This window comes from Castor canadensis, chromosome 8 (assembly GCF_047511655.1).
Source record: "Castor canadensis chromosome 8, mCasCan1.hap1v2, whole genome shotgun sequence".
Taxonomy (NCBI): Eukaryota; Metazoa; Chordata; class Mammalia; order Rodentia; family Castoridae; genus Castor; species Castor canadensis.
In genome coordinates this window covers 116,881,244-116,904,262 of record NC_133393.1, presented here as the reverse complement: position 1 = coordinate 116,904,262, position 23,019 = coordinate 116,881,244, and the positions used below count along the sequence as shown (strand labels likewise).

The 23,019-nt window shown below is 35.9% G+C and overlaps 1 protein-coding gene across 1 annotated transcript in view; it reads right to left on the bottom strand.

Annotated features, from left to right (window-relative positions):
• Nav3 (neuron navigator 3) overlaps window positions 1-23,019 on the bottom strand; it is a 760,451-nt gene that overhangs the window by 703,085 nt on the left and 34,347 nt on the right. The gene's annotated exons all lie outside the window — the stretch shown is intronic.

Genomic DNA, 23,019 nt, shown 5'->3' with positions numbered 1-23,019 from the left:
GAACATAAAAAATCAGCTCTTTTCAAAGGATTTAAGGGAGGGGAGTGTCAAGCAATGTTTAACACCACAGTTAGCAGCTCAAACTGCTCTAAATCCTCTAAGCACACATAAATAAAGCTAGATTTCATTATGGGCCTGACAGCATTGTATACCCCTAACTTTTTTTATTTTATTTCAACCCCAGACAAAAGCATAGAGGAAGAATAGAGATGCTTATGAAGAATACATCATAAAATATCACTGTAAACAATAAGCAGAGAAAAATAGAAACACTGATTCAAGAAATGCCTTCACCATGTTTCATAACACCTTCTCAAAAAATATATGAAAATTATATCCAGTATAAAGCTCCTGCTCTCATTTTAATTTAAGCCCTGAATTTGAACCACATTCTCAGCTTTGTAAATGTGATTACAATGCATGTTTTCCAATGATATCTTTTAAAATGAGTTCTCTTAACCTATGACTCTTCTAACATCAAATTGCAACTCCCTTGTCACCCTTTCCATATTTCATGGCACTGGTGACTCTAGTTATTGTATACTCGTGCTCTTCCTGCCGGCTACGTCCATATACCCAGTAGAGAACATAATGTAGTCCTCGTCTCCTGGAATTGTATCATAAAATAACCAGTTCTACGAACCTGAAATTGCTCCTAAGAAAGTCTGATCCTCACCACACCTTTGCAGAGTAAGAGATATGAGTAATACAAATGTTCAGAGCATGGATATATATTAACCACTTCTTTCATAAGTGAAAAACATTTCCAGCACACCCCAACTTTTGTCCAAGGCGCAAAATCCTGACACTACATGGACATTTAACTCTCCTTTTTCTATTGTACTACAGAATTCACAACCTTTCTCAGCCATCCCTTACAAATAAACCTTCATCCTTATTCCCAACACAAATGTATCTTGCAGTGATGCCTGATCTTTAGTATTTAGAAAAATAGATGGTACGTTTATCCTTCTAACTGATCATTATGAATTTAGCAGTCTGTATTTAAAACTACTTCACTTCCTGCTAACTTTTACTCAACGATCCTATTTCACGAACTATTAGTCATGTTCCAGAATATTGGAGAATATTGGAGAAGAATTACTTTGTGATCACCATATGCTACATTCCTTTTTAAGCATCCTTATTTCCAATTTAGTAGTCTGGGGAAGGTAGAAATCACACTAAGGTTAATTTTACTTGAGTAATCTGGGAAAGTAGAAGTAGTATTAGTTTAATCAGGAGGTAAAAGATTTCTCAGAAATGAAATCAACTGTGTTGAGTCAGAGGTAACTGTGTTTAAGTAGCAATAAAAGTTTGGAATTCCAATTACGAATAATGAAAGAAATAATAATCAAACTCTCAAGAGAAAAAGTTTGCACTGCCATGAAGAAAAGAGACTATGCAAATGATACAGTTTTAATTGGTTCCTGTGACTTGTATAATTGTAACATTTTAAAGGGTGTTTGGTTTAACCCGAAAGGAAATTCCCAGATTTCTAATCTGGAATTTTAAAACATTTTAAATCATGGTTACAAAAACTCTCATACTTTGTGTAAATAGATCATTCATGACCCTCTCTAAGTATAATAACCTCTGGTATTTTCTTTCTAAAACTGACAGCATTTGCACTTATTTTTCAGAGTAAGAGAGAAAGGGGAAAACTTCCATTTACAACCAAAAAAAGTTATAAAATTTGATGTATTTGACAAAAATTCCAGATTAGGTGGGGCAACACATTCCCTTCATAATTTTATTCTTGCTTTATGAATCAAAATCAGAGATGTAAGTGGCAGTCAGACATATATCCACCTGGGACCTGAAAATACTGCTAAATTTTTCCTACTTGTAATACTGCCACAATAATAGAAGTTCTGCAATCATAATTTACATTTGCTGACAGATTTGGAGATAATACAAGAGAAAAATTCCAGCACTTTCTTAGAGTTGAATTGCCTCTTCAATGCTAGCAGCAATGTATACTTATCTTTTATTTTTCTTGTAAAAGAGATAGGTATGAATTGAATCAAACACTATGGCTGATGACAAATTCAACCAAAATGTACCATTTACACATAATTCATCTTTCTGGATATTATGTTTTAATTTCAAACCAGTCTCACATTTTCTGAAGACAGAGACGATCCCTCATTTTTTGCCTTTTCATTACCCATGTGTCTCTTACTTGGGAATGTATTTCTCCTCTTGGTTGCATTTTCTTTAAAGTTGTGGTAAGAATGACAAGATTATAAACAACAGCAACCAGCAACTCTGAGACCCTGTGCCTTTGTCTGCTCAAGCAGCAATAATAATAAATCAGTGCATTTACTCCCTTTCTACTGACACTGTTTTTCCATAATACTATAGGTAACCTGAAGAATTCAATGTGGTCTTTGCAGTAGTACTAATTGGGGTATCTCATTCTTTCAAGTCTACCACACCTTCTTTATGCAAAACGATAAGAATTTTACAAGCAAATTTATTAACTAGAGTCCTACAAGATGACTACAGAGCTACTTCTATTTTTTAAAAAGAACAAAAGAAAATAACTAAAAGACATGCAACCGGGGCTGGGGTATGGCTCAAGTGGTAGAGCAGCAGTCTTAAAAGACATGCAACTAAAGATAATATCTGCTTTGATCAATTTAGAAATCAGATCAACTTTGTTTAATTTAGACTTTAGAAATTATCTAATTCACTTTCTTCAACTGATAGATGTGAAAACAGAACCCCCAAAGAAGACATGTGACACGCTCAAAGTCACGGAGAGAGATGCAAGTCAGAGGCAGAACTAAATCTCTTTGCCAGTTAGCCACTTTACTACTAGATAAGGATTGGTTACATTAAACCACCATCAACAACCCTCTTGCCCTGTACCTCTTCCCAACCCTTGGGCCATTGCAGTCCCCAGAATGTCCCTAGAGAAGACTGAAGAGGGTGGAATTCAGCCTGAAGAACTCACAAAAGCACAGATTATAGGTGAATTAGTTGTAGATAGAAGGCTCTGCATGAAAATAGACCTTGCCCCTTCCCTCAGAATTTCAATCTGTTTTATGTTGGACCTTAAACTACATAGAAAGAAAATCCAAGACCCATATCACCACCAGAGGAATTTATTGTACTTCCTATATGTATCCCGAAACCAGAAGCAATCTTCTGCAAAAGCTCAAACCGGGGTAGGATGTTTCAAGAATCTATAGACAACAGAAAATTAATTCAGAGACATTCTAGGTTACTCTTCCACATAGAGATGCTATTTTCCCAAGCTGCACAATGTTTGCTTCTCACCATGGCCCATCTTCCACTTCCAATAGCTTCTTTTGCAGCTGACTCCACATGGACACATGTCTAGAGCAAGGGACCCTCATATGTCTTTTGTATTCCAAGCCAGTGGGTCTGTCGTATTGTGTTGGCTCCATTTTAATCACTATGGTTTTGCAAACTGAGAAAGGCAAACTATAATTTGGAAATGGCTGCTACTGCATTTGTTTGTGTGTTTCTCTTTTCTTTTAATAGCCCCAGCACACAGCAAAATGCTTCATATTATACACACTTAATAAAGGCTTGAAGAATTATTTTTCAGTGTTGCATTCTATTTGTGATTGAAAGCCCTGTTTGGATTTTATCTGTATGAGCTGTGATGACATGTTCCTAAAGATTATACTATACAAATTTTGTAAACACTGAAAAGGAGTACCAAACCCCTGAATTGTTGAGAAGCTGAAAAAGTAGCAATATTTGCTATTTAATACAAAAAAGGGGAGCCAGAGAACTCTCCTCCCTATGCCTCATTACAATGAACATAATGGGACAGAAAGAAAATACTACAAAGACTATGGGAATTGCTTTAGACAATGATTTGGCCACATTTCCTCTTCTATCATGCTTGAGTATATTTTATTTCCATAGAGTTATGACTTGGTTACTAAGTTAGATTCAAAAGTGAACTCTGCCGTTTAAGTATTTTCATAGGATTAACTGGAATTCTTAGATTGTGCTTTTGGGGAGGGGAATGTTGTATAAACAAGTATTCTAAAGAATGCCATTTAATAATCACAGTATTACACTTGTAAGAGAGGAATCCAATGCTCTCATTTTACAGACCATAAATCCTCATAACTCTCATATTCAGGGTTTTAAATGTTTTTCTACGGTCTCTCAAAATTTTCCTTCATACCATCTTCTTTATAATGTATTCATCTCTGCTACGTATTTTTTCCAGCTGCCTTTTCTCCAATAAAGTTAGTTCTATCTTCAGAATAAATTAACTCAAAAAAAAAAAAAACAGAATTATACCACTAACTTCTATAAAGCAGCTCACAAAACCCATGCACTCTTTCAGAAGGTTTTTTCCTCTCATTTTATTAGTGTATATTAATTGTATAGAAATGTTTCATTGTGCTATTTCTATATATGAATATAATGTACTATTATCAAAGTACATTCACCCCCCTCTTACTCTTCCTTATTCCCTGTTCCCCTCTTTTAAACAATTTTAATAGGTTTAGTTATTCTATTTTCATGCATCTGTATAAAGTACTTTGATCATGTTCACCCTCCCACTCCCTTTCACCCTCCATCCCTGCAGCTGCTTCCTACCACCAAACAGTACCCCTATTTTATAAGCATGTCACCACCAAACAGCCCCCCATTTTACAAGCATGTCACCTTTTCTTTTAAGCTGTAGATGAGCACATGAGAAAGAATATGTGATATCTGTCTTTCTCAGTTTGGCTTATTTCACTTAATATGATGATTCCCAGTTCTATTCACATTCCTGCAAATGAAAATTTCATTCTTCTTTATTGTTGAGTAACTCCATTGTGTATATGTGCCCATTTTCTTTTGTTGGGCACCTAAGTTGATTCCATAGCTTGTGAATAGTGTTATTACATATACAGGTGTGCAGGTGTCTCTATTATATGTAGACTTACATTCCTGCTGATATATGCCCAAGGTGGTATAGCTGGATCATATGGCAGTTCTATTGTTAGTTTTCTGAGGAACCACCATACCAATTTCCATAGTGGCTACATTGATTTACCTTCCCACCAGTGTTTAAGGCTTCCTTTTCCACCTAGCATTTGTTGTTGTTTCACAAGCACCATTTTGAAACTTATTTTCATTACCCAGCACTTTGCATCAACATACAACTAGTCCCTTTGCTCAACCTCCTTATCTACTACTAACATTGAAAAAAATTACATTGATACCAATAATAAAAATAGTGTAATTTGAAGAGATGATTGGATCCAAGTGGGGAAGATATCAAGGAACTCTAAGGATGACAAAAATATGGGCAACCTCCATTTCAAAATTCTTGAAATGTACGTTGGTTGTCACTATAAAGTGGTTGTCTAGGAGACATGATTTAGGAGGTATAAGGAATCATGTCTAAACCCATCTCACCTAGCTACTGAAAATTCTTCATTTCACTTTAATACAATCCATGAGACTGATTCTCCTTTAAGTTACAAAGATACATTTAAAGGAAATGCAAATGCTAAGGAGAAACACAGCAAACCCTATCATGTGCTTCCAATTTCAAATAAATTAGATTGGTCACTTCACCTTACAAACAGTTAGCTGAGATCTAGTACCTGTGGGGCTCCTTATGAAGTAGGGAATGAAATTGTTTTTGCCTTATGGACAATAAATATGGATACATCTGATGTTTCATAAAGAAAGCATCAAGAAACAAGGAATTAAAGAAACAAAAAATAAGAAATAAAGACATATGACAGGTGCCTCATAATTTTCACAAAATCCCATGCATAAAAAAGCAGCAAAAACACTTCCTTCTTTGACTTTCTCCAGACTGTTCTAGCCCTGATACTTTAATAATCATTGAGCACTTTTACATAGCATTGATTCTAAACCATTACACTTACACAGAGCATTTAATAATTACTTCAACCTGAGGAAATGGGTACTCTCAGTGTACAAAGGAAAAAGATGGAGCTGAGAGAATGAATGACACTGAGAAAGGAAGAAATAAGTAAGAAAAGTCAATCCTTAGTTGAAAGGAAGCAGTATCCTGCTGAGAAAAGATTTACACCAGTGGTTCTCAACTCAGGTAACTTTGTCTTCCTTTCACAAATCTGGAGAGATTTTTGGTTGTCCAAACTGGCAGTGGAAGGGAGAAAGCTTACAACATCAACTGGATACAACCACTGAAGCTGCTAAACATCCTATGACACACAGAACAGCCTCCCATAACGGAGAATTACCCCATCCAACATGTCAGTAACACTGAAATTGAGAAACCCTGATCTTGACTTATGTAAAAGGTGAAAAATGACTGCAGGAACAATCAAGCAAGGGCATTTTACCGGGCACAAAAAGGTACTCCAGAGACTTTGCTTTGCTTGTACTGATCTGCACAGCCCAGAATCAGAGTTGTGTTTTTTTGCAAAAATGTATTAAGACAACTGTAGACACTAGGATGGAAGCCCAATTGGTATCCAAGGTTTCAACCCAAACTGACCAAATTATAAGCCCAAATCAGTGCACTGGCACCCAAATGTGCAAAGTAATTTGATGATATGTGGGTTGGAAAGGTAATGGCATAGAGATGAAAGAGAAGCAGAGACTTTAAGAGTTTCAGTTCATATTATGGAGTGTGAGGAACCCAAGTAAATCTTGATAATGATGATGACAGCAGTGTGCACTGATTTAAAACTTCCTCAGTGGCAAATACCATGCTAAAGGCTCTACATGGAGAATATCGTGTGATCACTGCAAACTATTCATTTTATGCTATAAAAACTGAGACTTGTGGGACAAGGTATTATTAGAAAGAGCCAAATTTAGGGTCAAGTCTAGGTACATCTGACTCTAAAGTCTTGCTTTGACCACAGTGCATGCAAACCTCCTAATGAATCAGGATACTGATCCAAAGGAAAGAAAAAAGCCAACATTTATTCATGTGTCCCTCAATTAGCTGAGGCCTTCCTATTAGCTCAGGACACAGCAATGAAGATGACAAATAGGTGCTGTGATATCAGAAAAGAAAACAACCAGTGAGGACTGAGTATCACCAGAAAGAGAACCTATCATCATTCTCCAACCCATTCCTGCAGTCCACAAGGCTAAAGCAGAAACAGCAGCTTTCTATTTTTTCAAAAGATTTTGATTCTCTTTCAGCCCAATGCAATTCAAAGTATAATAGTGTGCTGAGTCCTTTCTCTGTTAAAAACCAAAAATCAGAGCTCTTTCCCCTTTCCAGATAGACAGCACACTCTTGCTGTCTCCTGAAGACATTTGATGGCAAATTCGAAACAAAGATTCTCAATAACCTGACACTTTCTATCCATCCAACTCTAGAGAAAACAGGGGGGCTTTCTGGACAAGAATGTAAACTCCTCAGATCTCAGAACTCCAGTCACATAGAGAATGATGGCAGACATCGAAATATCACAAAATAATAAAAGAGGTTACAGAAGCAGTTGTCTGATGAAACAGCTGCTGCCTGTACATGAAAGAGTCATATACATTATGAAGAACACAGCAGAGCAGGAAAATCCCCTGGATTAAGACACAGAAGACTGTATTTCAAGTCACAGCTTTATCACTTACTAGTTGTGACCCTGAGCAAGTCAATTAACCCCCTTGGAATCTCCATCCCCTCACCTATTAAATGAGAGCAAGAGCTTCCCTGCCTGCCTCCCAGAATTGCAATAAATAAAATAATACATTGAGAAGGGCACTGTAAATTGTCAAGATTATCCAATGTGCATGGAATCCAATTGTATTCATCTTTACTTGTTAGAGGTCAAACCTTTGGTCAGAAATATAGGTGCTTAGAAGGAAGTTCATAGCAACATCCCCATCTATGTTAGGATACTTTGTCACCAACTGATAACAGCAGAGAGATAGCTGCTGAAGTCACTGCAAACCCAGTGACTGTGATCTCTGCACAAGATGGAGCTGGACCTTCCCCATGTTCCACTTATGTCTTTATTATTTTGCTTGTAGCCACAGAACCAAATAGTTGACTATTTATTGTCACATTCTGCCATGTTTCATATTGAGCACATTTTGCATAGGTATATTGCAACCATGCCTCCACTCCCACCTCAAATGTATACATTGGGACTTTTTACTCTGATATATGCAAGGGCTCTATAACCTACAACACTCTCCATCTATGCTACCACTGCAAGATTCAAAAAACTTATGAGTGGAAAACTTATCTGACAGCAATTTAAATACTATTGAAATATTCTGAATGAATGGTCAAATAAATAATATGATGAATGATACATTTATGTAGCTAAACACAAAGAGTTAGTTATTGATCTAATTTGAAAACAACCGAAATATCATGGCATTTGCATTGATGAATGCCTTCTTTCCAAAACAAGCTCATGATACCTATAAAAATATATGAAGCAAAATACTTTATTTATGCAGCAATGGTTGAAAGTATGGGCTGTGGAGAAAACCACCCAGGTTTTTATGGATGCTCCATCATGTGCATTTGAACAGATATTTATATGACCTTGGGCAAGCCACTCAACTTTAGACTCTTAGTTGCCTTCTTTATAGAATGAAGGTATAAACAGTACCTGTTTCCTAAGGCCAGTATAAGGATGAAATGAGATAATTCAGGTAAAGTATGCAGCAAGACACCTAATACTAAAGTTATTTATTACAATTAAATGATCAACTGAGGTGTACAAATGACAAGTGATATAAAAAGAAACTCCTAAGTCCTCTCAGTCCACTTAATTTTAATTACTAAGCACACATTCAAATAGTGATAATAAGCATAAGTTTTCAAGAAGTATGACCTCTTACATCCAAACATGCCAGAAGCTACATATAAATTGTGAGAGGAAAAAATGTGCTTAGAAACCAAAACGACACAAAGCCATTCAAGCTGTCAGGATTGGGGCAGAAGCAGTTACAGCACAAAACTGAAATCTCAGCAGTCGTTTCTAAAGATCTCACAGAAGATGATGGAAAGGCAAAGGGAAATGCCAGGCTACAGACAACAAAGAGGGCAACTCTCAGGACCAACAAAGGTCAGAAACAGATATTATAATCATGGTGACAATTCCCCTTGGGTGAAAGGGGGAATGCTGAAGAGACCAGGATTGACAGAAAAACCAGCTACAGTCATGAGGATCAAATGGACTTACTAAAGATTTTAAAAGATTATAATAACCTTTTAAAATGGAAAGATATCTTTTTTAAATCCTAGATATAGTAATGGAATCCTTATTCCAGAACTCCCCTAACTCATTTCTTGCCACCCAACTTCCCATATTACCTTATAAAAATGCAATGTACGGTCAATTCTGCTATGCAGCACTTGTTTTGAAAATACACATTTGTTAAAATGTAATTATATTAAGAAAAAATTTGAGCATAATGAAATTTCTCAATGGTTTATGTACAATTTTATCTTTGGTGAACACCTAGATGAACAAGGAAAATTATACCCAGATGAACCAAGCCATGTAAGAACACAGCAAAAGAAGCACACAACTCAATATTTACCACTGTTTTTACACTAGCCACTGTATTGTAAGCCACACCCATTTGCATCTGGTGTTCCAATTTTCATCTCAGTGTATATAACACTCCTCCTACCACTTCATAGTATTCCTAAATTACAATCCTTCACAGGAAAATGTCATATATTTTCAAGGTAATGTTCCATATTTATTGTTGCACTTACATATTTCTTAATCTTTTAACATATAACTATGCTATCATGTTTATTAGGTACCTACTCTTTTTCCTTAAGTGACACAGACAAATTTTTTAATGTTTTGCCCTTGACCTCCTCTTTCTCATGTTATTTTTTTGTGTGTGTTCCTGTGTGTTTTGGGTTTTGTTGTGCAATTTTGCAATAGTGATTTTTAGGAATGTTACAGGAAAATGAACTGTATCCTGTAGTGACCCATACACCTTCTGTTGTTTGATGTAATCACATAAAATTGTTCCCATTGGCTTAAGATCTATCTTGCTCTTAAATTCATGCCCATCCTCTTCTTCCAATTAAGTCCTATTCTGTGTTAAAATTTAGCTATTCACAGACCTCTCCTGGCTGGTCATCTTGTCTACCTGTGAGCCCTTGCTGTGAGCTCTCATAGCACATTCCATGCACTAACTTCCACACACAGAAATGATACCTTTATAGCATAGATATCTCCACCTCAAAAGCAGGGACCCATCACATATTTTGGGGTATCCTCAGCATGTCTCAGAATAGGTATTTATTAATAAGTGTTTTTCTAACACATGAACAGTGTACCAAAACAGCCTCAATCTGGTGGAGTGACTCAAGTTGTAGAGTGTCTGCCTAGCAAGCATGCAGCCCTGAGTTCAAAACCCAGTACCACACACACACACACACACACACAAACAGCCTCAAGTTTAAGAACCCCATTTGAAATCTCACAATTCAGCAATAAGGAGGGAAGGAGGGGGAGAGAGAAGTGGGACAGAAAGGGATAGAATGGGAAAAACTACAGGAACCAAGGATCATTCAAAACAAGCTGATTGTGTTACAATCTGCCAGATAAACAAAAGATGTGCAAAATTACAAAAAATTCCCTGCCAAAGAAGACACATAAGAGTATTATGTTCATATTTAGACATAAAATATCTGAAAACATCCAGAAAATGCATTTATAAATGGTGTATTTCATACATGAAGAAAGAATAAGACTGTATTACACCTACACAATAATCCCTTGCCAAAACTTTCAGAAGGGACTGCTACATATTGCTTTTCCTTTATTAACCATCCTTTTATCTTTTCAGTGATATTTTCCATATATGTTATGGGAAGGGCATTACAGGAAAGGCTTATTAATATTGACATATGTTTAAGTCAACCATATGGCGTATTTCCTGACTTCCCTAAATGGAGATGAAAGTAAGACATAATAAAAAGTCCCTTTTAGTTTGGATAACTTATGTAATGAGACAGACTGACATCAAATGTGTGTCATGCATTCAAAAATGACATATAACAAAGCACTCAGAAAAGAACCTAACCTAGTACCTTTAAAGAAATTTTGTAGAGATGAGAATTGCAGTTAAATTTCATCAAATAAGAGACTGGGAGATGGCTCAGAGGTAGAGCACTTTCCCAGGATGTTCAAAGTCCTGAGTTAGATGTCCAGCACTAAAAAAAATCATAAAATGAAAATTAGCCTTTATATTTCTTTTAAAACTACACACCACATGATGCAATGTAACAATTATCCTTGAATCTAAGAGTCACTCTCTGCTGGTATGTGAACACAAGGGTAAGACAATATAGAAATTGAATTAAATTCATTTAAATCCTTTCATTTCATTAGCAAAAAAAAGTTCTCCAGTTGGTAAGAAAATAAACAGGGATAAAAGAAAAGGACAAAAAGCATCACAAAACAGTGATATAAATAAAGGGAGAGTCTTCATTCACAAACCAGTAAGTTCAAGCAAAAACAAAAAAAGCACTCCCAATCAAGTAAATTAAATCACACAAAGGAAAGTAAAAGAAATAAAAAAAAACAAGACTCTGCAAACAAATTTTATTTCAAAACCTATTTAAGTGAGACTCAGAGAATCTGCTATATCCACTGGACTACAAAATACCAATAGTGGTTTTGATTAACTTACACAATTATGAACTGTGATAAACAAATGACACATTTCAGAGGGCAAAAATGTTCCCTGAGATATGGAGCAGGAAGAATACAGATGAAAAATAGGATGAGAGCAGTGGACAAGAATTGCTATCAGCCAGATTTTCTTTCTGATTTGCCCCCAACCAGCTACTTCTCAATGGTTACTCAGACCTTCATCAAAAGGCCTAATCATTACCTTGTCTATCTCTTATTCTCTTTGATACCATATAACATGAAATTGGTTAATTTTTAATGATTTCTAGTTATCCTTGAGTACTTTTTCATGCCAAGCACTGTTATAAGTACTTACTTTATATGTATAGATATCACCAACACAGTGATGAATGAATTTAAATTTTTCGACTCTACAGTGGTAAGAAAACATATATAATCAGTAGAAACTATACTTCAAATTTTGAATTTTAATCTTTTTTGGGCTAGTGATATGTGTAAGATACTATCTTTGTTGCTGGGTAGCTCCCAGTCAACCAATAAACCATGAAAGTAAACAACTGATAATCTACAGTGTGCTATGTTGCTAAATTATGATATCCTTTAGTGGGCTAAGTACATTAAATGTGATTTCATCTTATAATTTCAACTTAAGATGGGTTTATTGGGACATATGCCATCGTAAGCTAAGAAGCATCTGCATTAACTTAGTTCTTACAGCAAGTAATTAGCTCTGTTCCCACTTTACACATGAGGAAATACAGATTCAGAATTGGCACCCTAACATTCTGTATTCCAAATATCACTGACTAAACCAAAAATTATCAAATTATAGTTGTTTAAATGTATCCCCCTCCAAAAAACAAAATTTAATAATCAATTTTACAAATGATGCAAAAAAAACCAACAGGCTCTTGCCTGCGATATGATTCCTGTTGCATGTTTGCAGTTCAAAAAAGAGAATGTGCAGCCGACATGGCATTTGCAGTTAATCAGCACTAACCAAGGGGCTGGATCCAAGAGACTCACCCCAATTTGGTAAAGTGCTACAGAGTGTCATTCACCCAGCTAGGAGAGAACAAAATGTACACAACTACTAGGACCAGCTCCAAAATGGGGAATCAGCATGCTTTAAGCTATAATTTCTCTAGGGACAATACTTTTTCCTCTTTTGAAAACTGCTGACCACAGTTCTCTCTTCTGCCCTGAGTAATTTAAAGTACAATTTGTCAACAACCAAGAGTTAGCTGAGCAGCATGTAACCTCACCTTAATAATGTGACTCCTACAGTACTCCCTCTGGCAACTGCTCTTGGCAAACTCTGGTGGTAATACTGTTCCTACTGAGTCGCACGATACACAGAGGGAGGGGATAAAACTAGGTGCCAAGTGTGAATATTCTCAGAGATTTCATCACAAATTTCAAGAAGAGTTACGTAGCTAAAGATGCAATGCCAAACAGAAACCAATTTTTAGAGTAGACAGGTAAACAGCAGTAAGAACATAGTTGGAAACCCAGTGCTAAGAGCTAAGTACCCATATCTCAAAGTGCAGAAGGACATTTACCATTCTAAATTATATCTCAATAACATTAACATCTGAAATTCCCACCGCCTCCAAGAGATCATCCCCGATCCACTAAGCTCATGACAGGTGTCCTCAAAGAACCTTTCAGTCACCCTTGTTTTTTTGAAAAAAGCAAATTGTGTTTCTTCCTTTCCTATTTTTTTTGTTTTATTATTCATATGTACATACAAGGCTTGGGTCATTTCTCCCCCCTGCCCCCATCCCCTCCCCCTTTTCATGGTACAACCTAACATTACAGTGTGACTTGTGACTATACATCTACTTGGTCACTTCATCACAGGGCTGTTCTCATGTAGCTGGTCTTGTCACCATGTATCTTCCATGACTGTACTATCCCCAGTACATCAGAAGCATTTAATTTTTCCAATAAGTAATACCAGCTGGCAGATTCTAAACCCAAAGCAATAATTTTTGGTCAGTGGAGGAGTGTTGATGATTGAACTCAGGGCTCTGCACCTGCCCAGTATGTACTCTACATGAAGCAATCCTTCTAGCCCCTACAAAGTCTGATGTTTAAAACAGCATAAACTGGATTGGAGTCAGATCCTAAGGAACCCATGACCAATTAAGCCAATTTCAAGCTACTAAAACTATTGTTTGGGAAATGGAAAGAGAAAAAGTTGTATGTTTGTCCTGTGACAGCATTTCTGGAAGGAAGATTATAGGGGGAAAAAAGCCGGATAAAAGGTTCAGAGCAAAGGTGACAAGTCTGGGTTATAACTTTTATTCCACATGAATGGGTTAAGATACACAGAGCATACATGTAGAGGATAATCAGTGAGATTTTGCCTCACTTTATTTCTGCTTTAATTATTTACCTGAATCTTATTTCATAGCATGTTTGCCTCAAACTGAGTACCTTTTTGGAATCATTAAAATATGTGTTTAACTGAGTTTAGACATGCCATATTTTCCCCTGGTTGATTAGAGGAAAAAAGCACAAGCAACATTTTTATAGTTGAATAATTTTATTGCTTCAAATGTCTTTTCTCACACAAATAGCCACTTACATGTTTTACATTTATCAATCTGTTTTTGCTTTATAAGACTGAAGTAAATGATTCTGAGTTCTGTAATGGGCCAATGGTAAAAATAATTTTAATTGTATGTATTAACGCTTTCAGAGACATCAAATGCAGAATTTGAAATTGTGGAAAACTGAAAAAAGTATAGAAAAAATAAGCACTGATTCCATGGCATAAAACATTAGTTAAAATAAAATATACAAAGATTTGTGTTCTGCATTATATTCCAGAGCTAGAAATAAGTGTTCAAGCCACACAAATCTACATCCATTTTAACTGTGGGAAAAGAATTATAGTTCACAGCACAACAGTGCGGGAAGAGCTGGCTGCACATATCTGACCACCATCTCCTGTAACAGACACTCACACTTTAGAAACAACAACACAAACTAAGATGTTCCTTTAAGGCACAAGATCACATCAGGAATGAGCAAAAGGACATTTCAGAGGTATTAATTTATCAATCACAGATGTATTCATTCAACTAACCAAAATTTCTTAAATTCCTAGCATGTACCAGACATTGTGTTGGAACCTTGGTCTATAAAATGTTTCTAGTTTACAGAGTTCAAATCTACTAATGTGTATGAAAAATCCATAGGCATATCATTTGAATGCAGCTAAAATAAACACATACACTACCGTGGTAAACAGAATGGTACAAGGATTTCTTCAGACAAGAACACACTGAAAGAAGAGTGACACCAAGGAGTTTGCAAGTGTGTATCTGGGTCTCTGTTAGTATGGAACACAAATTATGTGGCAGAGATGGAAGGGGGAAGGAGAGGGGAAGACATGAGAGGAAAGAGTATGGATGAAGATATGAAGATGAAAAAGTATACTGAAGAGTTCAGTATGACTAAAGCAGAAACAGTGAGGCAAGAGTGGCAAGAGCATCACCAATGGATAATGCTGGTGGTGAAGGACCTTCATGGCCTAAGAAACTTGAAGATTTCCCAGGGCTATGGAAGGTTGATAGTTTTTGAGCAGGGAAGTGAGGTGGTCATAATTGTGTTGGTCAATCGACAGGCTTGAATAGTACAACTCTTATACAAGTCATTATTTTACCAGGTCAACAGTTGACCTAACCTCAGAAAGGTGAGGAACTGCACAGTTTGTAAGGTGCAGCAAAGCAGTATTTAGAATGTGAGCGTTCTGGATAACGACTAGAGTCCTTATTATCATGTGATTCAGAGAGCTGTACAGAGCCCTGATTAGAATATGGGTCTATAAATGATGTCAGGCAGTACTGAGCACTCTTAACAATGGCTGGTGACATAGTATGTTGATAATTTGATGGCATTATGTATTATAGAATTATGCAATAGGTTCCTTATCAACATTCATACCCTGTGATATAAAAACTATACATTTATAAAAACAGCCCAGAGGATAATCTAAATTCATGGACATGTTTATACACAAAGATCTTAATCACAGCAATTCTATGAAGGCAATCTTTTTTAAATGTCTAACAATTGGGGAACAATTCAATTAACTATATTATACATTCATTAAAATTTGGTGATTTTAATAATACCAAAAATCTTCCTTTGCAATAGGTAAAAAAAAAAAAAGCAAGAAACAAAATTGTATATAATGTGATAACTGCTGCAAAAGAGTTGTATTAAGACAGTTAGTGAACTGGACATACATACAAATGCTCTGAGTATTTAATTTTGAGTTGTGAAAATATGGGTAATTTTTTACTTCTAATTTTGTATTTCCCAAATTTTCTTAATGTGTATTTTGTTACTGGCAAATAAAATAATCTTTAATTTTATAAACATTATTTTGGTCTTCTGATGCTGGCCACTACAGCATCAACTATACAAAGAACTAGGAAAAATATGACCATCCACATGGAAACCAACAAACAATAGGGGCAAGTCCCAAGATGACCCTAAAGTTATAATTAATAGCAACTATATAATTAAAACAGCAATTATAACAATGGTAAATATGTATATACTCTTTCAATTAATTGGAAAAAGGCTCTCAACAGAGACAAAAAAAAACTATAAAAAAATAAATGTACTTCTTTTGGTTTTTTCTTCTTTATCTCCTTATATTGGCCCAAGAGCAGAACACCACTAGAAGAGAAAAAAAATCCACTACCAATACCTGAACCTTAAAAATTCAGTGCATTTTTTGAGCTGAAACATCAATTTGCAGATTGAGATGAAAAAAGAATTGTCAGTGAACTTGAAAACAAATCAAAAACTTATGTAGCTTGAAAAACAGATTGACCAATGGCTTTAAAAAATATATAAACCAAATCTGAGGCCTGTGGAACAACACCAAAAGGTCAGACTGTGTTACTAGATTCCCAGAAGATGAGGAGAGTGACACTGATGCAGGAAAACATATGTGAAGAAATGATGGCTAAAAGCTTCCCAAATTTGTTGAAAGCATCCCAAATTTATTGAAACACATTGTTTCACAGATTCAATAAGTCCTCTGAACACAAAGAAGATAAACGTGAAACTACCCAGACATACTGAAATCAAACTGCTGAAAACAGCCAGAGAAAACAGAAACATTACCAACAGAAGAGAACCCAAATTACTATAGATTTCTCATAAGAAACCAGAGAGGCCAGGGAAAATAGAACAGCATTTTTGAAGTACTGAAGGAAAAGAACGCTCAACCCAGGACTATATACAGCAGATATGTATTCAAGAATAAAGTAAAAATAGAGACACTATTAGACAAAGCAAAGCAAACAGAATGCATCACCAGCAGACCTGTGATAAGAAAAACACTTAAGTTTCTAATGCTGAAACAAAACAGGATAAAGATTGGAGGAAGAGCAAGAGAAATAAATAGAATAGATTTTTCTCAAATGTTTTTAAAATACGTATGACATATGAAAGCAAAGTTGGAACACTATTCACATGAAGAAAAAGTAAATTGAATACCTCTATTCTGAAGATTTTGAAATCTGAAATGTTCCTTTTAATACGCTTAATGATTAAAGTCTACGTAAGTATTCTAGAATGCATAAACTCCAAAATCTGAAACACTTCTGGTTCCAAACATTTCAAATAAGGGATACTCAATCTATATTATAAAGGGTCTCCATGGACTGCCAAAGTCAACTACCTATACAATAATATAAATAAAAAATAATCATAGGTATGGTGGTGCATATCTGTAATCCCAGCACTTGGGAGACTGAGGCATAGGATTGTGAGCTCAAAACCTGTCTGGGCTACATAGTGAGACTATGTCTAAAACAAATAAACAATCAAAAATCTAAAAATAATATAAAGAGACAGAGACATGGCAATTGGCAAATTAAAATAAAATACTAAAAGACTCACATAATACAAAAGAAGGCAAGAAGAAGCACCAGAGGAAAGAAAAAACAGAGGGTACAAACAGGAATAAACTATAAACCTAAATCCAACTCTGTCAATAATTACAACAAATCCTTTAAACATACAAATTAAAAGGCAGGAGACTAAAAAAAACAAAAAAAATACAACTACATGCTATCTGAAAAAACACACATTAAATATGAGTGTCTTAAAAGGAAAAAGGAAAAATACACAAATGTATATTTGTATACATTTTAATCATGTAAATTTTAATCGTAAGGAAATGGAGTAGAGACACTAACATTAGACCAAATAAGTATCAGAAAAAAACTGAAGATGAAAATGAACATTTCAGGATGATCAAAGTATCAATTCAACATAGAAACATAGAAATGTTAATTACATACACATCTAGCAATCCAACAGCAAATACATAAAATGAAAACTGACAAAACAGTACAGGTAAATAGTTATATCCATAATTACAGTTGAAGACTTCAACACTTCTCTCTCACAAACGGACAGGGAAACAGACAGAAAATCAGGAAAGACGCAGAAAAACTAAAGAACACTACTGACAACTTGCCTGACACGATGAAATAATATGCCAACCACAGAACAATGAGTGTTCTCAAATAAAGGTATAACACTCACCAAAAATATATCATATCCTAGATGACAAAACAAATTCAAAAGAAATTAAGCCCTATACAGCATATTCTCTGACCATAATAAAATTAAATAAAAACCAGGAACCAAAAGATACCTGAAAAATCAGAGGGAAAACCGAATATCTTTTGTGCTCGATGAGAACAAAATGAGGTCACAACATATAAACATCTGTGAGATTCAGCTAAAGTAGTGCATGGAGTTAAATTAATATCATTTAATGCTTATATAATGAAGACAAAAATCACAAATCATTAATGTAAGCTCTGCCTTAAGAAACTAAGAAAAATATACAACAATTATTTAATTCGTGAGTTCATCAATGATGTATTTTTTCCATTTCAACTTCTTAGAAAGCAGTGAAACAAATGTATGTGCTACGTGACTAGGATGAAGATGTCTAAATATAAAGCCCCACTGTATTCTTAGTCTGGCTCGACAAACAGTAACGCTTATTTGTTTACCTTTGGAAAAGCAAAGTCAAGATAAGTGAAACATTTTGGTAAAAGTGAGTGTCCATCTACAGAAACAAGAATTTCAAGCCACTGCTTGTTGTTCAGAATTGAATAGGGATGATAACGGAAAAACGAATGTCATTAGAATTTCTACCAGAACATACCTTTCCATGACAATTCTGCTTCAAGCTTCACCTGAGATAACAAAACCTACAGAATTTTATCTGCTTTCTACACACATCCATAAGCCTCTGAAATAAAAAACACATATGCATGTGCACACGCATATACCAAAACACAGGCGATCACAACCAATTCACAGAATTGGACAAACAAGTTACTATGAAATGAAAACCTTTAATATTTTTTAAACTAACCCTTTATTATAAGGAAGGATCTTTCAGTTGATCAAGTGCATTCATTTCAAAAACTATTCATCACTCTGGCAATCAATCACAGAAGTCATCACTGAGAGACAGTACAGTGGCCCTCCTCCTTCCTCAGTGCCAGTAAAGAACTGTACCTCTGTTATTCAGGTGTGAGGACTGCAGAAACAGAAGCCTATCATTTTAAAAGGCCAACATGAAGAACCAAGAGAAATGAAATAACTGCACATCCTCCAGTAGCAAGGTTTACATGGGATGGTAATAGAAGATGAAACGTAGAAATCCTAGGATGGTTTTCTAAAAAGTTTCAGAAAAACAAAGGCAGGCAAACTTAACAGAAGCAGACAGGGAGGTGTGACTCAATTCCTGGGGAAATACTAATGATTAGCACATCAACATCTGCTTTCCTGATTGATCAACAGAATTCTCCAGCACCGACTCCAGGGTCTAGCGGTGAAGACCTCAGGGGCCTGATTTCAGATTTAGTTTTGGGAGAGAACAGTTCTATTTTTCTTTCCCATTTGCCTTTAGTGGTCAGGATAATAACTCATTTTCTATCTAAAACAGAAGCTAATAAATAAAAAGATATAAGTACAAAACTATTGGTATGAATGTCACATACATAATCAACAAACATACAGTAGAGTTGCATGAAAGTAAACATTGTGACCTAGAAGTGTTTGACTTACTCTAACCTAAATCTTTGGCTGTTTTACAGTTGGAACTGTGCAAGTAAGGATGGAAATGAGCAGTACCCACTCTATACGAGGTCCTTTGCCTCCATTACCTCATTTGTTCCTCACTGGAAGGCACTGATACAGGTGTGCCCTCTCCTCTGCAGATAAGGAAACTGGGATAAAAAGGTAAAGTTGTTTGGTCAAAGCTAAAGAGTTAGTACATGAAGGGGCCTGAAATCAAACCCCAAATATGATACCAAAGTGTGTTTTTTCTTACACCAGTGACCTCCTTTAGACCTATGGATGGTGGCCTATCATTTTTTATAGTGATACCAAATAGAATTCCAAGTACCAAAATTTGGATAAATTTTTCTAGCAATAGACACAGTGTCTGGCATATAGCTCAAACTGAAAAAGTGTTTACTAAATTGAATGGCTTTCTAAAAAAAAATGCCAAACTATACAGTAGAAACTTCCAGAAGCACACCAGTAAATCTGGAAGAAGTTATGCCTTCCTCTGCATTCACACAAACACAGAAAAGAGATGTAAACAGCATCAGCTTTGGTGTCAGGTGAAATTGCATGGAAAGTCCAGTTCAGTCACCGGCTAGGTGTTTATCTTTCTTAGGCTCAGCCTCCTTATTGGTAAAATAAGAATTTTTAACAGTTCCTACCATTGCTCCCAGGACTAAAGCAAGAACGTATATAAATACTAACTAGATATCTAGCACACAGCAAATGAGCCCTCTGTATTAGTCTCTTCCTTCACAGTATTCAGTCTTCCTGACATTTTTCATTATTTATGTAAATGAGGGATCAAGTGCCTCTGAGTAAAAATCTAATGCAGTAAGAATAATAGAAACTGAGTAGAACAAGCAACACATAACTGCTGCCTTCATAAACACCTGCTCAGATGCAGCCTCAGAAGCAAGCTGGCTGTCCCCCACATCTTCCCTCTCCAACCAGCTGCTCCACCTCTAGCCCATAAGTGGTGCAAAGTAGCTCCATATCTGACAGCTGCTCAGCCTCTCACATGAAACAGCAACACTCACAGTCCAGCCCAACTCTGCTGTGCACTGATTTCCACCCCATTTCAGCAACAGGCCCCTGCTGTAGGCAGCCATTCAAGTAAGAGGGATAGCAGGGAGAAACCTTTTTTGAAAACTGGGAAATATTTGCTATGCTTCTTCTGGTCCTATTAACTGAATGAACAGATTCAAAACTCCAGCAGTATGCATGAGATAGGAAATCCTCCAGGACTCATCCATCCTTCCTTCTGTCCTTCATTCCTTCCTATCTCTCTGCTGCTTTTTAACACTTAGGCAAAAACCCTTTTAATGGATTATTCCTTCCTGCCTCTACTTGGATATGATGTTTTTAAGAATGTAGTGACAGATGTGTATACACACTAACTTAATACTGGATCATTCTTTCAAAAGGAGGGGAGGGGAAGAGAAGAAAATTCAAATCCTCATGAGGAATATGTAGATGTGACTGCTCTATCATGATCTTAGTGAGTTTTCATCTCTCTTACGAGGGTATTAGCATAGTGCCATCAGCATTTACAACGTCCTTTCTGTCAGCTGGAGGAAAGTTCTAATTCAATAATAATAATGAAAATACTAACAAGCTTAGTAAAATAACAAATGTGGAGGCTTCCTTCCTGTTAATTAGTCTGAGTATATATTATCTAATAAAATGCTGAACGATTGTACATTGAAAGTGTTTGGGAAACCATATTTTACTATTAGTATTGTGTAGTTGAAAATGCTTACTGCATTCATATAAAGTGATCTGGAGGTACGGCTATGACTCTGAGGTAACACATGCTTTTACTCACCTCAAGTTGTGATTACAATTCTAAGAAGGCACGATTAGTTCTTACAATAAAAACTATTACCTTTAGTAATCTTTGCCTTATACTCTAATTGCTTCACAACAAAATTATCAATAATCTTACCAAGATGGTATCTACATATAAAACTCTATATTGTGTTGTAACATTTCAAAACGCAAATAGGTTCATGTATTTAAAAATAAAGAAGGCAGAAAGCACAATCCCATGATGCCACGTCTGTATCTCTAAAAATTACGCATAAAGTGTGTCAAATAAAAGTGTTGAATGTTAAGTGTTACAATAATTAAAATATAACAAACGGATTTCAATCACCATGAATATTAATTATATGTCTACATGTACAGCTCAGCATGAAATGTTTCACTAGAAAAAAATCTTTGGTTCCACAATGTTGAATCACTAGATTCTACCTTTCTTTTTTTTTTTTTTTTTTTTTTTCATTTTTCTTTTATTATTCATATGTGCATACAAGGCTTGGTTTATTTCTCCCCCCTGCCCCCACCCCCTCCCTTACCACCCACTCCACCCCCTCCCGCTCCCCCCCTCAATACCCAGCAGAAACTATTTTGCCCTTATCTCTAATTTTGTTGTAGAGAGAGTATAAGCAATAATAGAAAGGAACAAGGGGTTTTGCTGGTTGAGATAAAGATAGCTATACAGGGCATTGACTCACATTGATTTCCTGTGCGTGGGTATTACCTTCTAGGTTAATTCTTTTTGATCTAACCTTTTCTCTAGTACCTGGTCCCCTTTTCCTATTGGCCTCAGTTGCTTTAAGGTATCTGCTTTAGTTTCTCTGCATTAAGGGCAACAAATGCTAGCTAGTTTTTTAGGTGTCTTACCTATCCTCACCCCTCCCTTGTGTGCTCTCGCTTTTATCATGTGCTCATAATCCAATCCCCTTGTTGTGTTTGCCCTTGATCTAATGTCCACATATGAGGGAGAACATACGATTTTTGGTCTTTTGAGCCAGGCTAACCTCACTCAGTAGATTCTACCTTTCAAAAGGAAAGCTACATGTTATTGTATTATTCCAGTTGACACTGACAACAAGTTCAAGTCTGCATCATGAAATATGGTCCTTTAAATATGGTATTGTTTCCCCCCAAATGGGGTATGATAATAGCCCCTTTCAATTCGCAAGGGACAATAATACCACCATATCAAATCTATAGTGTCAACAGGTTTATGATCACAAACACTTGATGAGCTGAACATTGTACCTACCCTTCAATAATGCTTGCAGGGGTGACAGAGTCTGACGGTTACCATAGCGATCATGTGGCAGCTTCTGATTTATTACCTTGTTCGCCAGGACTGTGATGACTTTTTGGCTATACCTTCAGCAGCTATTTCAGATTTGAGAGCTACACTATGATAAATGTTCACTATCTAAAAGATATACTCAATGAAATGTAACCTTGGAGAGCAGTGCTTTAAATGTAAATTGCCAGC